Here is a 25,415-nt window from a genome sequence, read left to right on the forward strand (position 1 = left end):
TTTTCTCATTCTTCTACTTTTTTTTTTAGATAAGTAAAAGTAATTATACTCCACTGACTTAAAAAACACAATATCTTTAATTTTACATATTCAAGTTATAATTTATAAATGGGAAATGCTAATGGATGCTTTTAAGGTATTGGTTAATAATCCATTTAAAGTAAGTTTTTATGGGAAAAAAAAAAAATTAATGTTTTGAAAACATTTTTCATTTTCCATAAAAGTTGTGTCAAAACTTTCCTAAAATGGATTATTAGCCATTACCCTAAGAACACTTGTTAACATGACATTTTATAAATTATAAGAATGTGAGGTATGGTTGGATCTTAAATATTATAATTACTTCAAAATCTCCAGAGAGATCATGAATTAAATGGTTAGGAAGTAGGAATGATGTATAACTCTGCCATCGGCTGATTTCTACAGTGTTATCAACTAACCTCATTGACATGGTTAGATGACTCACATGGTATATGAATACTTTATTTGGGAAAAATATTTAACCAGAGACTTCAGTTCGAATTTTCATAAACTAAATACTTCTAGGAGATAGCTGCTAGAAAAATACTGAAGAGTAAACAAAAATAAAAGCATGATAAGCCAATGACCTTTGGGTCTAAGGGCACTTCCAACCCATAAAAATAGGGTGTTGAATTAGGTTATGGATTCAAATCCTATGGAATGCATGAGCTATCAGGGAAAAAATAATAACAAGCAATAATAATATTTTTCTCCAAAAAAGAGGGAGGAAAAAAAACTTACTAGAATTAAATGCTAACACAGCAGCAATCACTTTCTCTATTTAGCTGCAACTGTCCTTTGAACAGTAGAAACACCGTCCACAAATTTTGTTCGGAAAAGAACACTAGTATTATTGAGATGCCTTCTTTCAATGACACCACAATAAACTGCAGAAGAAAAAAACAAAAGAGAAGAAGATTACTCAAACCAGGCTAAAGGTAATAGAAAGCTGATTTTATTTAACAAGTTCCATTATCAAATTTGATGTATTTGACACCTCATTCTTCAGCATATGTTTCCTCAAAGATAATTTAAGCATTAATGCATTGCTATTTGGCGAAAAGAATCTTCTCATTTTTTCTGTAAGAGTAGGATGCAACACATGAGATGACATGGCAGTTGCCATGTTAATGTATGCATCGAACTTGTAAACTAGCATCCCCCACCCCCTTGCTAGGGATGCTTTACTATATTGTTTAGTACCATTGAATCAAGAATACAATAGTTTTGTCAAGCAAAATTTTCAGAAATTATTGTTATTAAAATTTGCATATGACTTACAAATGGAATGCATTTTGCATATTCTAGCTCAATGTGCCTTGTATCATATAATGTAATTAAAATTTAGATCAAAGTTTCATAATACTACATTTATCCTTCATTACGATACAATTAAAATGCAATTCATACTACATTTATCCTTCATTTCACTTGTATCACATATACCATATCATGTTTTGCAGAAACATACATAGCAATAAGTTTTACTTTAAAGATTTTTTTTTTTTTTTGGTAAGTTACACATAAGAGGAAGGAGTAGAAGTTGAGCTATAGCTCATTGGTTTTTTTTAAGATCTTAAAAACATTGTGATTCCTTTTTTTTTATTTCTTGAGTCAAGCATTTATACTGTGAAAAATGAGTAAATATTGATCCAAGCAAGAATATTGACCATCTTTTAAGACAGAATTGGGAAGTGTCCAAGCAGTATACATGCATTTAAAAAAAGTATACACACTATATGAAGTTATGGCAACTCACCTCTAAATTACCAACAGCCAAGTAAACAACAGATATATGGGGCCAAAAAGTGTTGAACAACAGTGTTCAAGAGGGCCAAAAAGAATATATGTTTCACTGTGTCAAAACTTCTATTTTAAACAGATTAAAAATAAAACACTAAGCTTTATAAATTTGATATGCTTTATATTATATGCTTTATAATTTATGAAGATGAAGTGGAAGAGAAGAAAACAAAACATAAAACATCACATACACCACTGACAGTTTTTAGACCCCTTAAACAATTGATTAAACTTAGGTAATTAGCCAAGTTGTTACTTAGTCCAATTAAACAAGTCTAGGTTATCACAATAATAAAGATCAAATCATGCAAAGCAGCGGAAAATAAATAACACAAGATATGATCACCCAGGAAACCAAACCGGTAAAAACCTGGGGAGAATTTGACCTAACTATCCTCAAGGTAAACTTGAATCCACTATCTTGAAAGAATCGAAGTTCATACAAAAGGACTTACAAGCACCCCCGCTCGACTTCCTAATGCTACCAACCAGTAGAACTTACTGACACGACCACATGCAAGCTCCGAATCCACGAACTCCTACTTTCTTGGATTCCCACCAGCTACAAGCACCCCCGCTTGTGTATTCTTTAAACTTTAATGGCAGTAACTGAATTGATCAACAAGGTGTAGAAAATATCTCCTCCTTGAAAACTCTAAGTTTGTGTAAAGGAAAGCTCCTCTAGATCTTACAAGAGATTTACACAAACCGCAATATGAGCAACACTAAAACGTGGCTAGGGTTTGCCTTTTATACTTAGGACAAATAAGAAACCCTAAAAACGTTTTAAAACAAATAGGGCTGATTTGGAAAATTCTGTAGAAAAGCGATCTGCCCGAGCTTCGATCGGTCGAGCCTAAGCTTCGATCGATCGAGCCAGGCTGAAAGCCACAGTGCTTCCTGCTTTAAACTCGATTTCAACTTTACATTGACATACAACTTTGAGCTAGCTTTAAACACTTCTAAACACATTGTTTTGATCATGGTTTGCCAACAATACAAATTAGAGTTCTAAATACATAAAATCCTAAACTTTAGAACCTAACAAACTCCCCCTTTGGCAATCTGTGACAAAACACAACTTAGAAGCTCAAAGTTTACAAAATGAAAAGCTCTTTACAAAATAATGCTCATAAACCAAATTCAATCCTAACTACTATCCATCAGTTGCAAGTGTAGACAGCAGCTCAATTGAATCAACTTGTATATTTCCTGAAACACTAAACAAAATGCATAACCGCATGTGTGGAAATAATACAAGTAAACAAAATAACTTCTTGATTTCAAACAACACACAAATAAAGACATATATCAATGAATAACTCATAAATATAAATCAATAAGCAGTTTGAAACAAAAAACAAATAAAGTACCAACAAAAACAAAAAACTCCCCCTAACATGAATATCCCATCAAAAACAAGGAAAGAGCTAAAAAAGTTAAGTACACAGTGAAGCACCTAGATACAATCTAAAACTCCACAAGCTCCAACCAAAAACAAAAAGTCTTCCCCTGAAAACAAAAAACCTACAAGTACTCCCCTTTTTTTGTGACGGAATGCCAAAGGGCAAACAAGATATCCATCATCAAAAGGGAGGTGGTCTAAATTGTGCCAACTCCGCACGCAAGGCACGGATCTCATCAAGTACGTTCACCAAAATCTGTCCTTGAGCCGCCTGAACGGTCAAGACATGATCCAACGTGCGACGGATGTCGGAATCATCCGAAGCAGTCGGTGGAGGAACAGCAGCATCAGCATCAGCAGCAGCACCTGAAGTCTCAGCAGCAACTGTACCTGTAGAAGAAGGAGGAGGGGGAACACTACTAGATGACGCACCTCTAGGACAAGGAGGAGGAACTCTCAACTGAGCAGCCCTCTGATGAAGAAAGGTGGCACCTATGGGAGCTATCACATGAACAGGCTCACCCGACAGAAAACCATCTAGACCTAAATAGAGCAGAATCCTATGAATGAAAATAGGATGAATCAGTGCATGCCCTACAGCAGAACTCCTATGAACCTCGTTCAAAGAACAAAGGAACAAGTGAGGAAAACTGATGGACGCTCCAGAAGCAAAGGCGTACAAAAACACACATCGCTCTAAAGGAATGGTATGAAAGTGAGAGATAGGCCACAAGGAATGACATGCAATCCTAAAGAAGAGATAGGCAGTCTCGGTAAGCTCAGCGGACGTGATCCGAGGATTAGAACCCCACTAGATAGATGACCCAGTGATGTAAGACATGACAACATCTAAAGAGGGTGACATATCATAGGGATAGTCAGCATCCCGAACAACCGGCACCCCAAGAGCCTCAGCCACTACCCGAGGGGTAATGGTGAACTCTACACCTCGTATCCAACTCCTAACTAGGGTGTTGGAATCATAGATGTGGCAAGAGAGGTTTGAGTAGAACTCTCTAATCAGGGCGGTCGGAGGTGGATGATCTATCTCTACGAGAGGCAACCAACCCCTAGACTCAAAATTGGCCCTAATGGCCGGATCAAGCGCATCTAACACAACAGCTCGCTCAGACCAGATCTTACGCCTACAGTTCAAGGTGTCATAGACTTCTCTACACTTATCATTCTTAAACAGCTCTACTCTAGGTGGAGACTCAAAGGAAGTGGAAGTGGTCCTATGAGCTCTAGTTTTCCTAGGCATGGTGCTAAGATAAGAATGAAAACACAGAGCGAAAGAACAAAAAACCACAAACCAAAACCAAGGGCAGACTGCAAGTTAGCACAAAAACAAAATATAGAAACAAAATCTATATGATGCATGAACAAGTTTAAATGACATGATGCATGTTCTAATGCAGTGAATTAAGTCAAAAAGGTTCAAATTACAACATTGGCTTGAACATTAAGGTTTTTAACACAAAAAAAAAAACCCCAAAATATAGAAACCACTTGATCAATTTAAAAAAATTGATGAATTGATCATTACACATGATATAATAACAAAAATAATGACCAAATATATCAATTTAAAAAGCCAATTTCATCAATTTAAGCCAATTTGACAAAATCCCCAATTCGGATCAAATTCAAAACCCTAGAATTTTCAATTTTTCAAAAACCACAAAATTGATCAAATTAAACTATAGGGAACATCAATATAACATCATGGCACAAAAACCCATTGATCAATTACACAGGAATAGGCTTGAATCATCAAAAACCCAAATAATTTTGAAGATGCCGAAAATACCCATGATAATGCATGAAAAATGCATGAAAACAAGAAATAAACTTGAAAAAGAAGGGCAAAAGGGTCTTACCGGCTTCTAAGGACAAAAACATTACAAAAATCTTGAAGGAAAATGACAAAAATTGACTGGTGGAGCCAAGAGCCAACGCGGAGAGAGAGAAGAGAAAAGAACTATTTAAAAAGTAGGTTTGAAAAAGTCCAATTTTGCCTTTTTGAAAAACTTGATTCACGAGTTTCGATCGGTCGAAAATCAACCTCGACCAGTCGAAACAGATAGAGACTCCCTCTCTCAAATTTTTAAAAATTTTAAAAATTTTGATCGGTCGAAAAACAGAATAGACCGATCGAATCAGGTAGAGGCTCACCATATTTTTGAGGAAAAACACAATTTTTCAAAAACAAGTTGATTTAACTCAAAGCATTGAAATTTAAGAACAAAAATGCATGAGTATGAGATGATATGATTTTCCAAACAAGAATTTTAAGCCCAAATTTCCCAAAAACAAAATTTTGCATTCTCCACAAATTTTCAAGCAACAAATTTAGTTTGCACATAATTCAAAGTGATTGCAAAAACTTGGTTGGTCAGACCATAAACACACACAATAACATGTACAATGTTTAGCAAAGAGTAACTCGTGTAGTGTGTGCGACTAGCAAAGACTTGAGATACATGTGAGGTGATATGTGAATACCAATCAATCACAAAGTCTACAAAATTCATCACAAAGAATTTAAAAAAGACTATCACCTAAAGAGTTACATCATATAACTCCCACATCTCCTAGATCATAAGCTTGCAATCATGTAAGTTTCTTATATTTATGCCTCATAATATACATTCCAATTTTAAGTTATGTGAGTTTGGCATCACGCCTAATAGTACATACCAATTTTAAGTATTTAGCAATTTAAACCGAGGCTTCACCTTATGTTCTTTTTGTGTATGTGCTACACTTTCTCGAACACAAAATCTTATGATATGCACTAAAGTGTTCATGATTGGCTAGTGAACAGTGGTGAGATGGTTATTTATGCCTTTCTCTAAAAGTTCAAGTCCAACATTTAAAAGCATGTGACTTCAAAATTAAGACATAGTAATCAAAAACCATACACATCTTTCCCACACAACATGCACTACAAATCTTCAACTAGTAGAGTGCAATAAATAAGCTCATCAAAGCTAAACAAGGTACAAAAGACATGTTATGTGAAAATAAATTGACCAACTTTGTTCTTCAAAAACCAAGAAGAATAGTGCAAAAACAAAATGCGCTTCCTTTTCCCTTTTTTTTTATTTTTTTTTATTTTAATAAAAATAAAAAACACCTAGAATGAAATGCATGAATGTTATGCTATGAAAATCCTAGAGAGAAAAAAAAACACAACCAAAGAACAATGGTCACAAAGGGTAGAGTAATGAAGCACAAGGATCATGTCAGAAAGACTCAGTTAGGTCGAGTCTTTTGCATCCAAAACTTTTTAGATGCACCACGAGCATTGGAGTTTTTATTCACTTGAGAATGATTACCAACTCCAAGATTGGAATAAAGGTTTAAAGCCTTTACCAAATCACCAATAAGTACAATAGGATCAAGTGCTTGAGGCATAGGTACTTTTGGTTTGTTTGCTCTCTTTGCAGCTTGCAGCTTGTAGCAATTTGGACGTATGTGTCCAGTCTTTCCACAAAAGTGACAAACCCATGCAGGTTTATCATATGTCTTGTCCTTAGATAGGGTAGGCTTCTTAAGCATAGATTCTTTCAGATCAACCCTAATCTTCCTAGATGATGAACCTTCTAAGGGTTTAGCAACCTCACTCACAGAGGGTTTGACAGTCTCACTCACTATCTCATTCACTGAAAGTTCAGAAGAAGAAGATGAAGGAACAAACTTAGTGGAATGGGGAGCGGACACACAGATGCTATCAACATAACCTAAACCAGTTTTGTCAGAAGATGACTTTTGAACACTCAGCATTTGATCAAGTTTAGAACTAGCAGATCTAGCAACAGATAAATCAAGTTCCAAAGATTTAACTTTATCAAGCAAAAGCATGTTTTCAGTTTTCACATTGTTCAAAAGGTCATTAGCATCAAACAATTTAACAAGCAAATTTTTCTTTTCAAGCTCAAGAGATTCAATTTTCTTTAAGCCAAGTTCAACATTCATAGCATCCTTTGCAGTAACTTTTCAAAATTTGTTATAGGCCTCTTGAAGATCTGCATCTTCAGAGAGTTCCCCATCAGAAAGGTTCTCTTCAACAGATATGCTCTCATCAACTACAGCAGTAGCAGTGAAAGCAATGAAGTTTCCATCCTCATCACAATCAGACTCATGATCAGAAACTTCACCATCACTAAGGGTTATAGCCATAGCCTTACCCATAGACTTCAAATAAGTTCAACATTCAGATTTCATGTGTCCATACCCTTGACATCCAAAACATTGAGAGCCCAAAGAATTATTGGAAGATTGACCTACTCTTTCTCTAGGTTTATCATTGTTATTAACCTTAGTGGGATCATGCTTCCTAAAATTTCTAGGTTCAGCAGTGTTTGTGCCTCTTGCCTTTCTATTGTTATTCCTAAGAAAATTTCTAAAGTTCTTGGCAAGATAGGCAATCTCTGTAGCAAAGAGCTCATCATCAAATCCACCACTTTCAACATCATCAACTGACTTAAGAGCCATTGATTTGGATTTGTTAGTTTTTGGTAGATCCAACTCATAGGATTGAAGAGATCCTACAAGCTCATCAACAGGGATGGAGTCCACATCCTTGCTTTCAGTAATGGCAGTCACCTTGGGTCTAAAGTCTTCAATCAAATATCTAAGAATCTTCCTAACAATTTTAGGTTGATCATAGATTTCACCCAAGTTAAAAGCAGAATTAACAATATCATTCAGTTTAGCATAGAATTCATCAAAAGATTCATCATCAGACATCCTAATGCTTTCAAATTTAGAAGTCAATTGCTACAATTTATTTATTTTGACAGCCTTTGTGCCTTCATGCACAGTCTGGAGGATATTCCAAGCAGTATGAGCGATCTCAACATTCAAGATTCTCTTAAATTCCTCCATAGAAACAGCATTAAAAATCGCATTCATAGTCTTACTATTAAACGAAGCTACTTCTTTCTGAGAAGTTTCCCCCTCACTAACATGAGTAGTGGGCTTCTCCCATCCGTATTCAACGGAGTCCCACACCCTCTCATCAATGGATTTCAGGAAAGTTTTCATCCTTACTTTCCAGTAAGCAAAATTATTCCCATCAAAGTGAGGAGGAATAACTAGAGAGTGTCCGTGTTCCATGACAACAGGGGTCAAGGATCAGCTCAGAGATCAAAGGATCAACAACAAAAGAGCTACCTGCTCTAATACCACTTGACAGTTTTTAGACCTCTTAAACAATTGATTAAACCTAGGTAATTAGCCAAGTTGTTACTTAGTCCAATTAAACAAGTCTAGGTTATCACAATAATAAAGATCAAATCATGCAAAGCAGCGGAAAATAAATAACACAAGATATGATCACCCAGGAAACCAAACTGGTAAAAACCTGAGAATGATTTGACCTAACTATCCTCAAGGTAAACTTGAATCCACTATCTTGAAAGAATCGAAGTTCATACAAAAGGACTTACAAGCATCCCCGCTCGACTTCCTAATGCTACCAACCAGTAGAACTTACTGACATGACCACGTGCAAGCTCTGAATCCACGGACTCCTTCTTTCTTGGATTCCCACCAGCTACAAGCACCCCCGCTTGTGTATTCTTTAAACTTTAATGGTAGCAACTGAATTGATCATCAAGGTGTAGAAAATATCTCCTCCTTGAAAACCCTAAGTTTGTGTAAAGGAAAGCTCCTCTAGATCTCACAAAAGATTTACACAAACCGCAATATGAGCAACTCTAAAACGTGGCTAGGGTTTGCCTTTTTTACTTAGGACAAATAAGAAATCCTAAAAACGTTTTAAAACAAATAGGGTTGAGTTGGAAAATTCTACAGAAAAGCGATCTGCCCGAGCTTCGATCGGTCAAGCCTAAGCTTCGATCGATCGAGCCAGGCCGAAAGCCATAGTGCTTCCTGCTTTAAACTCGATTCCAACTTTACATTGACATACAACTTTGAGCTAGTTTTAAACACTTCTAAACACATTTTTTTGATCATGGTTTGCCAACAATACACATTAGAGTTCTAAATACATAAAATCCTAAATTTTAGAACCTAACAAACTCCCCCTTTGGCAATCCGTGACAAAACACAACTTAGAAATTCAAAGTTTACAAAATGAAAAGCCCTTTACAAAATAATGCTCATAAACCAAATTCAATCCTAACTATTATCCATCAGTTGCAAGTGTAGACAGCAGCTCAATTGAATCAACCTGTATATTTCCTGAAACACTAAACAAAATGCATAACCGCATGTGTGACAGAAAAATAAAAACAGTAAATCAACAAATATGCAATCTAACTCTCCCCCTAAGTTAGATAAATCAAAAACAATGTTAACTCAATGTTAACTCCCCCTAAACAAAACATTCTTGTATTTTCCACACATTTCATCTAAGTCTCTCCCCCTTTTTGTCACGCATTGACAAAGACAACTCAAACAAAGAGTTGACAGAAAACATACGCAACAGAGTAAGAGAAAATAGAGAAAGAGGGGAACAGAAAACAATTCAACTCTATGAGAAATAGAGACAACTCCCCCTATGAACAACAAAGGTTAAAAACAAGCTTCTCCCCCTATAAAAATAGGAAAAACAAAAATTTTGGGAAAAACAATTTTGGGGAAAAATAAAGGGATTGGGGATAAAGAAAAAGACACAAACCAAGTTTAAAAAAAAACTAAATTGAGGATACACATGAAGAAAAATGTTCTCTCTTTCAATAAAATGCAAACATGGCACTATGTGACCCATAAACAGTTGCATGAGTAGAGAAAATATTTACACATTGACTATCCACCGTATCTCTTAAGAAAATAATTTTCTACAATTCATACATAAAAAAGGCATATACTAAAAAGTATATAGATCAAAAATTAATCAATCAATTTTTTGATCAAGTTGAGTACCCAATGTAGCAAAGTGTATGCATGTTATGTGTGAAAACAATGAGAGATATGATTGCAAAACTGCAAAATGGATACAAAAACAATGCAATGCATGTGAATCCTAAACATAAATGATGCATGGAAAAATCAAATTTTTGAAAAAAATAGAGCAATTTAATGCAGAAACTCCTCAAAGCACAATATTTCATGAATGAAATGCATGAGTATGAGATTAAAAGTTTTTCAAAAGCACTTGAATTCAACCCAGATTTTCCAAAATCAATATTTTCAATCAATTTGTCCTTCAAACATTAAGCACATTTTGCATCAAAATCAAGGAACTTTAATTCTTGGATGGCCATAACAAAATCACACACAATATAATGTACCAAGTTTAGCAAAGAGTAACTTGTGTAGTGCGTGCAACTAGTAAAAGCTTGAGATACATGTGAGGTGATATGTGAATAGCAATCAATCACAAAGTCTATAAAATTCATCACATAGAATTTAAAAGAGACTATCACCTAAAGAGTTACATCATATAATTCTCACATCTCCTAGAACATAAGCTTGCAATCATGTAAGTTTCTTGAATTTTGCCTCATAATATACACACCAATTTTAATTATGTGATTTGGCATCAAGCCTAATAGTACATACCAATTTTAAGCATTAAGCAATTAAACCGAGGCTACACCTTATGTTCTTTTTGTGCATGTGCTACACTTTCTCGAGTACAAAATCTTATTATATGCATTAAGGTGTTCATGATTGGCTAGTGAACAATAGTGAGATGGTTATTTATGCCTTTCTCTAAAGGTTCAAGTCCGACAGTCAAAGACATGTGACTTCAAGATCAAGACAAAGTGATCAAAAACTATAAACATCTCCCACACAACATGCACTACAAAGTTTCAACTAGTAAAATGCAATAAGTAAACTCATCAAAGCTAAACAAGGTACATAAGCTTGTTATGTAAAAATAATATGGTCAATCCTTGATTATAAATCCAAGATGTGAAATACAAAACACAAAAATCTTTTTGGTTTTAAAAAAATTATGACCAAAAACAAAAAGCACACATTATGCTAAATGAACAATGCAAATGCAATGCATGACAGTGCTTAACTAAGCTATAGAGGGTACACAAACAAGAAATATCAATTTCTTAATTAACCCATGAGTATATGTACAAACTAGTACATACTCACATAAAATCAAAAATAGCTTTCAAGTTTCTCCATAATGTCAAGCATGTTCTAAATCAAGAGAGATATCATAATTCATGTAATCCTCAAAACAAATAAAACAAGACACAAAATAAAATATTTTTGTCTTTTTGAAATTTTTCAATGTTTTTGGATTTTTTTTTTTTAATAAAAACCAATCTAAAAAACAAAACAACCAAAAACAGAAACAAAACATGTCCATAAACAATTGAAAGAATTAAATCAGGGACAAGTTAACAACACTCACCTTGGAGAATCTTTTCTCACCCATATAGCACGAGTCTTTGGCTTTGTAGGTGAAAATCCATGAGAAGCAGAGTGTATTTGAGGAATTACACCAATCTTCTGAGACAGACTAAAATCCTACAAATTCCTTTCACAAGCCAACAAGCTCAAATTTTTCAAAAGAATATGAAACAATTTATATGGACTTATGGCAGGAGAAATATCATCACAAATCCTAGATTGAAACATAGAATGCTTAAATTTCAGTTTATGACAATTAGGACGAATGTGACCATAGACACCACAAAAGTGGCAGACAGGAACAAATTTAGGAACATCAGTATTCCTAACAGCAAATCTAGTCTCAGATTTTGGGTTTTGCCTTAACAAAGAACAATTTGGTCTAATATGACCAACAACACCACAAAGGTGACAGGTAGGCACAAAAACAGATTTATTGTGCTCTCTAACAGCAGGTTTAGACATAGGTTTAGAAATTTTAGCGTCTATATCAGAACTTTTACCTTTGTCTAACCTAGCAAAATAAGCCTTTTCTTTATTATTCCTCTTGAAAGAAGGGATATAAACTTTCTCAGTTTTAGGCTTAGGAAAAGCAGAAACACTTCTATTATCAACAGCAGGCTTGGTACAAGTCAAATTTTCAATTTTAGCTTTAGATTCAACTAACTCTTGTTCCAAGCTTTTCATCTTCTCATCTTGAGAGGAAATTTGATTTCTCAAAAATTCATTCTTTTTATTAGATTCATCTAATCTAACAACCAATTCCTCTTTTTCAAGATTAGCCAATTTTAATTTTTCCTTGAATTTCTTAGCAATTTTCATAGATTTCAATAATTCCTTACGAAGAGTTTCATAGGCATCAATAAAATCAACAGAAGCATTAGCAGAAACATAATCAGAAAGACACTTCAAATTATCGATGACAACAGGGGTCAAGGATCAGCTCTTAGATCAAAAGATCTAAAACAAAAGAGCAACCTGCCCTGATACCACTTGATCAATTTTAAAAAAATTGACGAATTGATCATTACACATGATATAATAACAAAAATAATGACCAAATACATCAATTGGAGAAGCCAATTTCATCAATTTAAGCCAATTTGACAAAATCCCCAATTCAGATCGAATTCAAAACCCTCGAATTTTCAATTTTTCAAAAACCACAAAATTGATCAAATTAAACTATAGGGAACATCAATATAACATCATGGCACAAAAACCCATTGATCAATTACACAAGAATAGGCTTGAATCATCAAAAACCCCAAAAAGTTTGAAGATGCCGAAAATACCCATGATAATGCATGAAAAATGCATGAAAACAAGAAATAAACTTGAAAAAGAAGGGCAAAAGGGACATACCGGCTTCTAAGGACAAAAACCTTGCAAAAAACTTGAAGGAAAACAACAAAAATTGAATGGTGGAGCCAAGAGCCAATGCGGAGAGAGAGAAAAGAAAAGAACTATTTGAAAAGTAAGCTTGAAAAAGTCCAATTCTGCCTTTTTGAAAAACCTGATTCACGAGTTTCGATCGGTCGAAAATCAGCCTCGACCAGTCGAAACAGACAAAGACTCCCTCTCTCAAATTTTTAAAAATTTTAAAAATTTCGATCGGTCGAAAAACAGAATAGACCGATCGAATCAGGCAGAGGCTCACCATATTTTGAGGAAAAACACAATTTTTAAAAAACAAGTTGATTTGACTCAAAGCATTAAAATTTAAGAACAAAAATGCATGAGTATGAGATGATATGATTTTCCAATCAAGAATTTTAAGCCCAATATTCCCAAAAACAAAATTTTGCATTCTCCACAAATTTTCAAGCAACAAATTTAGTTTGCACATAATTCAAAGTTATTGCAAAAACTTGGTTGGTCAGACCATAAACACACACAATAACATGTACAATGTTTAGCAAAGAGTAACTCGTGTAGTGTGTGCGACTAGCAAAGACTTGAGATACATGTGAGGTGATATGTGAATAGCAATCAATCACAAAATCTACAAAATTCATCACAAAGAATTTAAAAGAGACTATCACCTAAAGAGTTACATCATATAACTCCCACATCTCCTAGATCATAAGCTTGCAATCATGTAAGTTTCTTATATTTATGCCTCATAATATACATTCCAATTTTAAGTTATGTGAGTTTGGCATCAAGCCTAATAGTACACACCAATTAGATTTTAAAAATTAAGCACTTTTACTGAGGCTTCACCTTATGTTCTTTTTGTGCATGGCTACACTTTTTCGAGCACAAAATCTTATGATATGCACTAAGGTATTCATGATTGGCTAGTGAACAGTGGTGAGATGGTTATTTATGCCTTTTTCTAAAAGTTCAAGTCCAACATTTAAAAACATGTGACTTCAAGATTAAGACATAGTAATCAAAAACCATACACATCTTTCCCACACAACATGCACTACAAATCTTCAACTAGTAAAGTGCAATAAATAAGCTCATCAAAGCTAAACAAGGTACAAAAGACATGTTATGTGAAAATAAATTGACCAACTTTGTTCTTAAAAACCAAGAAGAATAGTGCAAAAACAAAATGTGCTTCCTTTTCCCTTTTTTTTTATTATTTTAATAAAAATAAAAAACACCTAGTATGAAATGTATGAATGTTATGCTATGCAAATCCTAGAGACAAAAAAAAAACAAAACCAAAGAACAATGGTCACAAAGGGTAGAGTAATGAAGCACAAGGACCATGTCAAAAAGACTCAGTTAGGTCGAGCCTTTTGCGTCCAAAACTTTTTAGATGCACCACGAGCATTGGAGTTCTTATTCACTTGAGAATGATTACCAACTCCAGGATTGGAATAAAGGTTTAAAACCTTTACCAAATCACCAATAAGTACCATAGGATCAAGTGCCTGAGGCACAGGTACTTTTGGTTTGTTTGCGCTCTTTGCAGCTTGCAGCTTGTAGCAATTTGAACGTATGTGTCCAGTCTTTCCACAAAAGTGACAAACTCATGCAGGTTTATCATGTGTCTTGTCCTTAGATAGAGTAGGGTGGGCTTCTTAGGCTTAGATTCTTTCAGATCAACCCTAATTTTCCTAGATGATGAACCTTCTAAGGGTTTAGCAACCTCACTCACAGAGGGTTTGACAGTCTCACTCACTATCTCACTCACAGAAGGTTCAGAAGAAGAAGATGAAGGAACAAACTTAGTGGAATGAGGAGCGGACACATAGTTGCTATCAACATAACCTAAACTAGTTTTGTTAGAAGATGACTTTTGAACACTCAGCATTTGATCAAATTTAGAACAAGATCTAGCAACAGATAAATCAAGTTCCAAAGATTTAACTTTATCAAGCAAAAACATGTTTTCAGTTTTCACATTGTTCGAAAGGTCATTAGCATCAAACAATTTAACAAGCAAATTTTTCTTTTCAAACTCAAGAGATTCAATTTTCTTTAAGCCAAGTTCAACATTCATAGCATCCTTTGCAGCAACTTTGCAAAGTTTGTTATAGGCCTCTTGAAAATCTGCATCTTCAGAGAGTTCCCCATCAGAAGGGTTCTCTTCAACAGATATGCTCTCATCAACTACAGCAGTAGCAGTGAAAGCAATGAAGTTTCTATCCTCATCACAATCAGACTCATGATCAGAAACTTCACCATCACTAAGGGTTACAGCCATAACCTTACCCATAGACTTCAAATAAGTTGGACATCAGATTTCATGTGTCCATACCCTTGACATCCAAAACATTGAGAGTCCAAAGAATTATTGGAAGATTGACCTACTCTTTCTCTAGGTTTATCATTGTTATTAACCTTAGTGGGATCATGCTTCCTAAAATTTCTAAGTTCAGCAGTGTTTGTGCCTCTTGCCTTTCTATTGTTATTCCTAAGAAAATTTCTAAAGTTCTTGGCAAGATAGGCAATCTCTGTAGCAAAGAGCTCATCATCAAATCCACCACTTTCAACATCATCAACTGACTTAAGAGCCATTGATTTGGATTTGTTAGTTTTGGGTAGATCCAACTCATAGGATTGAAGAGATCCTACAAGCTCATCAACAGGGATGGAGTCCACATCCTTACTTTCAGTAATGGCAGTCACCTTGGGTCTAAAGTCTTCAGTCAAAAATCTAAGAATCTTCCTAACAATTTTAGGTTGATCATAGATTTCACCCAAGTTAAAAGCAGAATTAACAATATCATTCAGTTTAGCATAGAATTCATCAAAAGTTTCATCATCAGACATCCTAATGCTTTCAAATTTAGAAGTCAATTGCTGCAATTTATTTATTTTGACAGCCTTTGTGCCTTCATGCACAGTCTGGAGGATATTCCAAGCAGTATGAGCGATCTCAACATTCAAGATTCTCTTAAATTCCTCCATAGAAACAGCATTAAAAATCGCATTCATAGTCTTACTATTAAACGAAGCTGCTTCTTTCTGAGAAGTTTTCCCCTCACTAACAGGAGTAGTGGGCTTCTCCCATCCGTATTCAACGGAGTTCCACACCCTCTCATCAATGGATTTCAGGAAAGTTTTTATCCTTACTTTCCAGTAAGCATAATTATTCCCATCAAAGTGAGGAGGAATAACTAGAGAGTGTCCGTGTTCCATGACAACAGGGGTCAAGGATCAGCTCAGTGATCAAAGGATCAACAACAAAAGAGCTACCTGCTCTGATACCACTTGACAGTTTTTAGACCCCTTAAATAATTGATTAAACCTAGGTAATTAGCCAAGTTGTTACTTAGTCCAATTAAACAAGTCTAGGTTATCACAATAATAAAGATCAAATCATGCAACGCAGCGGAAAATAAATAATACAAGATATGATCACCTAGGAAACCAAATCGGTAAAAACCTAGGGAGGATTTGACCTAGCTATCCTCAAGGTAAACTTGAATCCACTATCTTGAAAGAATCGAAGTTCATACAAAAGGACTTACAAGCACCCCTGCTCGACTTCCTAATGCTACCAACCAGTAGAACTTACTGACACGACCACATGCAAACTCCGAATCCACGGATTCCTTCTTTCTTGGATTCCCACCAGCTACAAGCACCCCCGCTTGTGTATTCTTTAAGCTTTAATGGCAGCAACTGAATTGATCATCAAGGTGTAGAAAATATCTCCTCCTTGAAAACCCTAAGTTTGTGTAAAAGAAAACTCCTCTAGATCTCACAAGAGATTTACACAAACTGTAATATGAGCAAACTAAAACATGGTTAGGGTTTGCCTTTTATATTTAGGACAAATAAGAAACCCTAAAAACGTTTTAAAACAAATAGGGCTGAGTTGGAAAATTCTGCAGAAAAGCGATCTGCCCGAGCTTCGATCGGTCGAGCCTAAGTTTCGATCGATCGAGTCAGGCCGAAAGCCACAGTGCTTCTTGCTTGAAACTCGATTCCAACTTTACATTGACATACAACTTTGAGCTAGCTTTAAACACTTCTAAACACATTGTTTTGATCATGGTTTGCCAACAATACAAATTAGAGTTCTAAATACATAAAATCCTAAACTTTAGAACCTAACAACCACAAACAAGTCATCAAACCTGGGAGTGTGGAAAGTGAGTTTTTATCATTCTCCCTATGTTCTGCGTGTGGCTTAGATCAAGAGTTGCATCAACTTGTATAACACCTTAAGAATCAAATCATTTGTAGATTCGAGAACTACTTTTTATACAAGAAAACTCAGTATGGAAGGTCTCATGTGTATGTATGGGAACAACATAACGAAAAGCCATATCTATTAATTTGCAAATCACACAAAGAATTTTTTTTTTTTTTTTTTCTGTAAGTTGGATTAAAGATTAGTTAAGTTGAAAGAATTATGATAGAGGTGTCCCAATTGACTAATCCAACAGTACTAGGATTATCAAGGGTATATCAAATCATTTGGAAGAATTAAGTACCTCATCCAATATGTAAAGCGGAGCTGGTTTAAAGAGTAGCAGTGCCAAGATTAGAGAAAGTGCAAGTAGAGATCGTTGGCCTCCACTGAGTTCTGACAGGGATTGTTTTCAAACAGATCCAAATGCAACATGAACCTCAAGACCATCAAGGAAGCTGCATCCTTCAGGAGTTTCCATGCGATAGGGTAGAAAAGATGGATCCAAAGTCACTGAAGAAAATGGTAAAATTTCTGAAAGTAAGTCTGATCAAAGCTTTGAGAAATAACAACCAGATGAAACATCAAAATACATGGAGGACATAGATTACTAGTTCCAATCTCCACTACGACTTAGAAAGCAGATCTCAAATAAAACACAACATACCTGTTAACTTTTACCCAAGTAACTTTTAGTGTTTCCTTCTTCTTCTCAGCTAGCTCTTCAATGACCTTCTTGATTTTGGACTTGTCATTCTAGGAAAAACAAACCTATATTAAGTGAAGAGAAATCAAAGTATAACTTCAGACAGATCAGGGGTACAAACCTCAATGATGTTCTTCTTGGACATCAAGTCATTGTACTCATCTTCTGCTTTCTCAAACATTGCCATAACTTTCTTGTTCACCCTTTTCTCAAGGCTTCATAGATGAAACAAGAACAAATATATGATCGCCACTTTGTGTGATGAAAGTCAATAAATTATTGGGGAAAAACTACATATAGAAGAACATAAAAATAACCAAAAAGATAATAATAATCAATGAATTTTAATCGAACTCATAACAATGAATTTTCTAAGTCACACACCCAGATTGTTCCACCAGCAGTCTCTCAAGTTCTTCCCTTGCCTTAATAGGATCACGAGATGCGAAATCATAATCAGTCCCACTTCTTCCAAATAGCTGTTTCTCAGGTGCAATCCAAGCATGCTTCTCAATAAGCTTGTCTACCTTTGTAGAGCAATCTTTCTGTTCCATCTCCATTCGTTTGACCTAATTCAGAAAACCAAAAGCCGATTGATTCAGTATATCAAGTTATAGGGGAATACCTGTGCAGATAAAAAAAGCAAATTATCTCATTTTTCATCTTCTTCCTCTCAAGATTAGTCTCACTAAGTTTATGTTGAAGTTTCTGCTGGTCTTTAAGAATACAACTAATTTGGGAATCACATTCCTTCATATTCTGTCGAATCAAATTGAGTTTGGATTGATCTTTATCGTGATTATTCCTAGTGGCAGCAACCTGCAACAAAGAAGCATGAGACGGTAATTTCAACACCACATAATTTGTCAAAGTATCTGTGTTTACCTTGGCTCTATGTTCCTCTAATTCAGCAGTGAGACTGTCAATTTGTGTTCTCAAAGAAACTAGTTGAGCCTCCAAGGAGGCACGTTCCTGTACAACAGCTTCCGTTTCCATAGCAAGTCTCTCCTTTTCATTTTCATGCCCCTACTAGCCAACAAAAACATGTGACAAGAAGTTAAAGAGCAAGAACCAAGCACTTATTAGATACCTGAAGCAAATGGCATTAACACTTAGTAAATGACAATACTATTTAGCTACCCAAAGATTTATGAAATAACTGTGAGGCCAAGACCTCTACATGTATGTCAGCATCACCAGTTATTCTGTATTTTGACTAACATCTGACTTCACAAACCTTAATGGCATTTCTTCTAATAATAACATAATGATTATTGACTAAATAACCTATAACAATTTTTCCCTTCAAAAAAAAAAAAAAAACCTATAACAATTTTTAGTTAATGAAGTAAATGGAAGATAATTTATAAGTTCCACCATGATATATGACCGTGAAATTACTCTTATTGGCAGAAACCTCAGGGAGTGTTATAGGTACCTCCTTGAGGTTTTTACATGCCCAGTGGGTTCTTTTGTTTCTGGAGGAGGAAGAGTGGGACAAAAGAAAATTTCATTGCAATAGAACTTGAACTAGCCAATGCAAAACAATAATTGACCATCACAATCAGTAAGAGTACGTTGTGAAAAGTAATTATACTTCGACTGTCGCACGTTGGAAAACAATAGGATGATGAAGATAGAAGGCAGGCATACCTAAAGATCATACGCAATATTATAAGAAAATTCAGCTTTTGAAGATGACTGCATTGGAGCTTTTACTGCCTTAATCTTTTTCTCCAAATCCTTGAGCCTGCCCTCCCGATTATCACCGTGTTCTTTGATAGATTTCTCAAGCAATGAAACTGTATTTACACAGTTTTCATATACAAGTTGCTTTTCCTTAGCCGCAGATTTTGCTTCTTCTAGCTCCAGCTCGATTTTCTTCACTAATTCACCAAGCTAGATTGCGCCCAAAAACAAATATCAAAACAAAATATTATTCATAAGTATATAGGCCACATATGAGAGACAGAAATAAGCAGAACCTTATGATGCTCATTTTGCTGAGCCCTGCCCTGAAATAATGAAAGGTCATATGATTTAAGCTCCAACTGTGTTTTAAGGTCGGTGAACTTTTTCTGAAGAGGCATGAGTTGTGCAATCTGCAATGTGAGGACAAGAAGCCGGCAACAAACAAAGAACTTCAAAATTTGCATACAGCTATAAGTCTTCAAAAGATAAACATGCACTTCAAGAGTCCATGTGTAAGAAATGAAAACAATGATAGTAATTGCTACGAAAACACAACAGGTAAAATACACCAAAAAATAAAATGACTGATCAAAGATAATAGAGGACTAGAGGTAACAAGATACAAAAACATGAATATAGGTTATAAAGTATCAGTTCAACCTAATTATATAAAATCCATGTACTCTTCAAAATAAAAATAACATAAAATAAGAATATGGGCCCGTTTGGTAATGTTGTTCTAGTAACGTTGTTCTAGTAACGTTGTTCGTATTTTTTGAAAATACGTGTGGGTAAAAAAATGTGTGGAAATATGTGTAATGTTGTTTAAAAACTAAAAATTGTTGTTTAAGTGCATGTACCAAACGAGCCAATGTTGCAATGAAGAAACTAATTTTTGCACTGAGAAATAATATGGTTTGCTAAATCTAATAACTGCAACAGAATAACAAAGTGATTTGAACCCATCAGGGTGCAGCCTAGTGGTTGGAGGCTTGGTACAAGCTGGAGATCTAAACCTCCTGGATTCGATCCCCACTAGGAGTTTCCCCAAATTACCTGATCAGCGGTACTAGTGGGTGACATTGTGTATCCATAGTTTACGGTTTACTCCCCAGGGGTGGGTCCAAAGGGCCCATCCTTGGTGAGGTTCCACACCATCCAAAAAAAAACAAATTGAACACACTAAAGGCATAAGGGGATGATCAAAAGGAAATGGTTGTAGGCAGTGAGATTGCCATGCCTTACACAAGATGTGGCTCTACAGACTATGACAACTAAGAATTTGTGTTCAACCCCAACGAATTGTTGGATTGACTTAAGTGTTGCACTCCAACACTAAAAAGCGAACTGTGAAGATAGGCATATATTTTGCATTCTGCATCCCAATAAAAAATGCACAATGCTGGGCACACAATGCTTCCAAATCCAGACACCAAGCACAAATAAAGCATGGGTTCATAAATGTATCACATTAAAAAAGGTTCTACCATTATCTTTATCATTAGCCATTGTGTTTATCTTTATGAATGTAGTTGACAATACGGCAAAGAAACTAATAACTTCAGAGCAGGTTCAGCACCAAGGGCATTTTTTTTGTCTCGCTGAACTTCTTTTGCATGCTAACAAGGATTATTTTGACAAGTGACTGGTAGGGAAATTCTCTAATGAAAATGTTTACTGCGAACTGTTTGATGGCAAACTGTTTCCAACTCTACTTAGAACAAGCAAAATGCATTTGTCATGGATAAACATATCAAACATCAAGGATATGAATGCACTCATATGGCCCACATAATTATAAGTCTTTAATCATGTCAAAAAGAACTTGGAGAACCCGGATTCCTCCAATTAACTATCAATGCAAAGACCGAAATGTAACACACATCGTTAAAAGTGTACGCATAAAGAAATTTCCCTGATAATCACAAGAAACTTTTATTCTGACAAAGACGATAGGCTGTTCAAGGTCTGCCTTTGCTTCAATTTCAGACAACATTTTCTGATGTGCATAAAGTTTTAATTCAGCCTCTGCCAAATGATGAAGTTGCCTTAACAAATCACCACCACCCCTAAAGCAACAAATGTTTATTTTAAAAGGTCATCTAGAACATCTATAAAGAAGAAGACACAAATACTTGAAAGCATATTCTAACAAGTATAAAATAACAATACCTTTGAGTTCGTAGGCAAAGCACACAAACCATGCAAAAGAACAATATTGATTCTATATAATTAGTCAGGAAACCTATGAATCTTATTAGAGGGAGAATGTTTGCAATAAATTTAAGAATGCCAGAGACAACTATCAACTAGAGCACAAGGAAAAATAGTGACTTACTTGCGGCTTCGAGTCAAAAGACCACTTGGCTGAAATATATCCCCTTCAAGAGTGACACTTCAGGTGCGAATTTCCCTATTAAAAGCAACCTATGAAACATTCAACAAAGTGCAAGTCAAGTTGGGCAAAGCCATAAGAAAATGCAATGTGCAACTAATGATTGAGAAATCTCAATTTTAAAAATAAATTAATTAATTAAAAGGCATCATCGGAAAAGCATGTCCAATAGAGCTGGATACAAAACTTATAATGATTACCTCATTTACACTTCTGAAAAAGTACCAAGAACAATAACATTAAAAGTGACAACGATTAGAAGGGGAAACATCAGATAATTTGGATTTCAGACACTTTAGGTCACAACACTTGTGTCCAACCGTGTTTAAGATTGATTTGGAAACAAATAAAAGAATTTTTTTAAATTGTATAACAATGTGAAAGTCAAGCATTTTTGTCAAGACTACTAGAACACCAAATAAAAGATGTGAACATGCCATCACCAAAGCAAGGACAACCACCATGAGTTGAATCAAGCTCTTGAATTGATGCCCTAGATGAAAAAAGAGCCAAAAAGAGCGTACCTCCTTTGCAGCATCAACGGTCTTGCAAACAAAGGTTGAACCAAATACATATTCCATAGCAGTCTGCAATTTACAGTACACAAACTTTTAGAATTTGATGAAATGTATATTCAACTCATCCATGAAAGGATAAAGAAAAGGTACAGAAGTTGATCACAAGTCTATGCATCTGCTGTTTGTAACTAGCAAACAAACAAACTTAAAAATACATGCAACAAACTTCAGCACCCAAATTTGTTTAGGTGCATAAAAATGCATCACAAACCTTACCACTAATTACTTGAATATTTAGCAAAAATACCACAGAAAAATGCATCAACAATTCAAAATAAGCAGCTCGCTGTTTTGAGGTTTAAAACATCAAATCAAATGGGCCCATTGGAAACACACCTTCAACTCCTCTTCATAACCAACCAAGGAAAGAGCCAGTTCTGCATTATCATTGCCTACCTAAAATTGAAAGAATAGTATTATTCCCAGAACAATTTATCTGACAAAGATGTTAGACTGTGGAGAAAAATTAATGCAGTGACTAACCAATCTAACAGCAGAATGTTGAACCCTTGGGGGAACAAGGTGGGATTGTATTTTGTTCAAAGGTATAATTGTCACTCTTCTTCGAAGATCACCATTCTGAAGCAGTTGTTTCCTAGTATTTTCTGTGTCTACAACAACATTAAACAACTTTCCACCAGCAGTAACCTGAAAGTTCACTAAATTTGTAAGAGTCAACCTACCAAATTTCAGATATGAAATGAACAATGATGTATCATGCATTCTAACCTCTAAGACAGTCATCGTGGAACTATCCCTTACTTTGATAAGCTTTGCCACGACACCTTTTACCTTTGACCTATCAAAATTCCTCATAGGGTCACGATATGTGAACTCAACATTTGCTAATTGTGCTGACAGATTGCGTATTTCATCCTTCAACTTCTGCACCAGCTCCAACTCAGATGCACGATCCTGAAGAAATATTTTAATTTACAGAACTATTGACTAAATTGAGATTTATATACTATATAAGTGGTGGATATAGCCATAGCAACCTTTTGTAATGCCTCCATCTGTCCCTCTTTATATGGGAGAGACTCTAATGCCTTCTTAACATTTTCCACATCACTTGTTCTAGCCTTAAGCTCTTTCTCTGCAGAAACAGCTTCTTCACGTTTTGACATTAACTGACGTCTTTTCTCTTTCAGCTCCTTCTCACAGTGGCTTATTTTTGTTTTCAACTGTTTCAATTCTGTTTCAGCACTTCCAACAGCTACCTTGGCATCACATAGTTGATCTTCAAGGCATTTCTCCTCATTTCCACTGCTCTTGCCAGCTAATACACCCTAACCATAGTTTTACATAATCCGATTCAAAAATGCAATCTGATTTCCAATCAACTGAAAGCAGTACCAATGTCAATGGAATAGCACACACAATATAAGCATATATACCTGGTAATCATTTTCATACTCCTCCAAACTCTTATTAAGTTCCTCAAACCTCTTTTTCAGATCAGATGCCCCTTCTTCAGCCTTTCTAACAGCAGAGGCCTTCTCTTCCACAGAATGCTTCAAATCTTTAATATTATTAACAATCTGGAGACATCAAAATGTAAAATCTAATTACAATATTCACAAAATTGGCAAGGAAAAGGGGAAGGGGAGGAAATACTATGGAACAGAAAGAGCAGAGAATGTGAACCCTCTATTTTTTTACAAATACACAAAGCTTGAAAATATACAAAACGAATAAAGTGAGTTTGAGAAGTGAAACTCAGTTACCTTTTCAGCATTTTCTTTTTCACTTTTGAGAGTGTCTTCTTTATTGTTCAGTGCAGACACTTCCCTCACAAGATCTTGAGAAATAGCGTCTACTTTCTCCGACAAAGATTTAACCTCCCCACCCATACTTGCTTCCTTTTCAGCAGTCAATTTCGATACTTCAGTCTCCATCTCCTGTATTTCTGCCCGCATAGTTCCCATATTGTCATCAGTCTCGGCAATCCTGGCCTTTACCTGTTCCACCCCACATACTGCATTATCTTTAATCCTCTCTGCCTGAACAAATTTGTAAGCAATGCAAAACCTTTTAAGTCTATCCAGCTCAGCATTGCCTTCGCCCATTGCATATACTGCGTCCGTTCTTTCCTCAACTTCTCCAAAGCAGGCAGTATTTCCTGGTCAAGAAGCTTGTTGATCTCATCAACCTTACTCTGAGTGTTTTCAATGCAGACTCTTTCTTTGTCTCATACATTCTTGTACCAGCAGACTCTTTCTTATAATACGCCCTTGCATTATAAGAAAATGCGGATTGTTAACATTAAGCTGCACCGAATGGAAAAGATTCTGAACCTGACTAGGCTGGGCAAGTTTTCCATTGATCAGATATTTGTTCCTTCCACCAATCACAATCTGCAGAATATAACAATTCATGCTCAAAAAATATACTAGAATATATTTCTTATTAAAAAAAAAAAGATTTACCATTAACTTATGATATACGTGTGTAAAGTGGGACTTTAAACAAAAGAACCAATTTTTCATTGGTAACTTTGTAAGCAAAACTGAATGATATATCATTGACTTCATCTTAGAAAAAGTTACATTAATTACACACTAAAATCCAGTAGCACATCACAATTGTACTTAGCTTATTAAAACGGACTATAAAAAGGCCATTTCCCAGCATTGTCCCTAACTAAGCATGATCCTCAAAGAGGCAATTTGAATATGGCACCAACCTCAAGCAGTAGTGCAAGAAGGAAGTGCCATTAGAAGCAGCGCTCAAGTAACCACTCTTAAAGAAACAAACATGCTCACTAGCACTTGATGGGCCAAAGCTCATACATTTGCACTAGAAATCCTATTCATAAGCCCCTCAATATACAATTACCATTTTAAACAAACAACTCC

At 35.3% G+C, this 25,415-nt stretch overlaps 1 pseudogene; it reads right to left on the reverse strand.

Annotated features, from left to right (window-relative positions):
* Nucleotides 1–798: 798 nt before the first annotated feature.
* Nucleotides 799–25,398, reverse strand: LOC115961110 (annotated as a pseudogene).
* Nucleotides 25,399–25,415: the final 17 nt, after the last annotated feature.

The sequence above is a fragment of the Quercus lobata genome, chromosome 9 (genome assembly GCF_001633185.2).
Source record: "Quercus lobata isolate SW786 chromosome 9, ValleyOak3.0 Primary Assembly, whole genome shotgun sequence".
Classification (NCBI taxonomy): Eukaryota; Viridiplantae; Streptophyta; class Magnoliopsida; order Fagales; family Fagaceae; genus Quercus; species Quercus lobata.